Source organism: Tupaia chinensis, unplaced genomic scaffold (genome assembly GCF_000334495.1).
Source record: "Tupaia chinensis unplaced genomic scaffold, TupChi_1.0 Scaffold143602_1, whole genome shotgun sequence".
In the NCBI taxonomy this organism is placed as follows: domain Eukaryota; kingdom Metazoa; phylum Chordata; class Mammalia; order Scandentia; family Tupaiidae; genus Tupaia; species Tupaia belangeri.
The window spans coordinates 794332-795089 of record NW_006203448.1 but is presented as its reverse complement, the minus strand read 5'-3'; the positions used below and the strand labels follow the sequence as shown (position 1 = coordinate 795089).

General features: G+C 55.5%; 1 long non-coding RNA gene across 1 annotated transcript in view; it reads left to right on the top strand.

Annotated features, from left to right (window-relative positions):
- Positions 1–15: 15 nt before the first annotated feature.
- LOC106733363 (uncharacterized) overlaps positions 16–758 on the top strand; it is a 1123-nt gene continuing 380 nt past the window's right edge. The window contains exon 1 of the long non-coding RNA XR_001369477.2: positions 16–473. This is a non-coding gene — a long non-coding RNA (uncharacterized LOC106733363). The remainder of the gene's footprint in view (positions 474–758) is intronic.

The window sequence follows — 758 nt, the reverse complement described above, 5'->3', positions numbered from 1 at the left end:
AGGGGGCGACCTGGGGCCGTGTGGTTGTGAGCTGGGGTCTCGATCTGGAATCAGGGTGGGAAATGGGCGCCGGAAGTGGGCTGGGGGCTGATGTCGGCGGAGCACCCCGCGAGCGTCGCGGCCGGCAGGCGGCGGTGGACGACCTGACCTGCGAGAGCCGGCCGGGTTCGGGGCCGCGCGTCCTGAGGTTCGCCTCCGCGTCTCCAGAACCCGGGCCGAGGTGGTACACGACCGGAAGATGGGACTCGAACCCGGGAGGACCTCCCCAGGTCGCGCCTCTGGTTTACACAGCCGTAGGGCTGCAAAGGCGCTTCAGCAGAATCTGTAAATAAAGCACGACCGCGGTTGTACTAGGAGCGAGTGTGACAGCAGCAGGCAGCCCGCTGGACGCCCGCTGGACGCCTTGGTTCCCGGCACAGACGAGGCCTAAAGCTTATATTCTTTGGGGAAGAGCGATTTGCTGAGAAACACAGGTATCTAATAAATGGGCAGGATCATTGTGGATAGGAGTCACTACAGTGAGGATAATGGAATGAGAAGTGGAAGAGATTGACTGGGATGGGGGTGAGTTCGCCAAACGATTGCAGGATGCCCAGATAAGCAGGACTTTCAGATAAAGAATTATCTTTAGTATGAGTCTGCTGTGAAAGAAAAGCATCCAGAGCAGTTGGGAGTACAAGATCTGTCTACATTTTCTTTTCTATTCTTTTTTTTTTTTTTTTTTTTTTTTTTTCTGTCAGGGGACAGTGGCGAAAGAG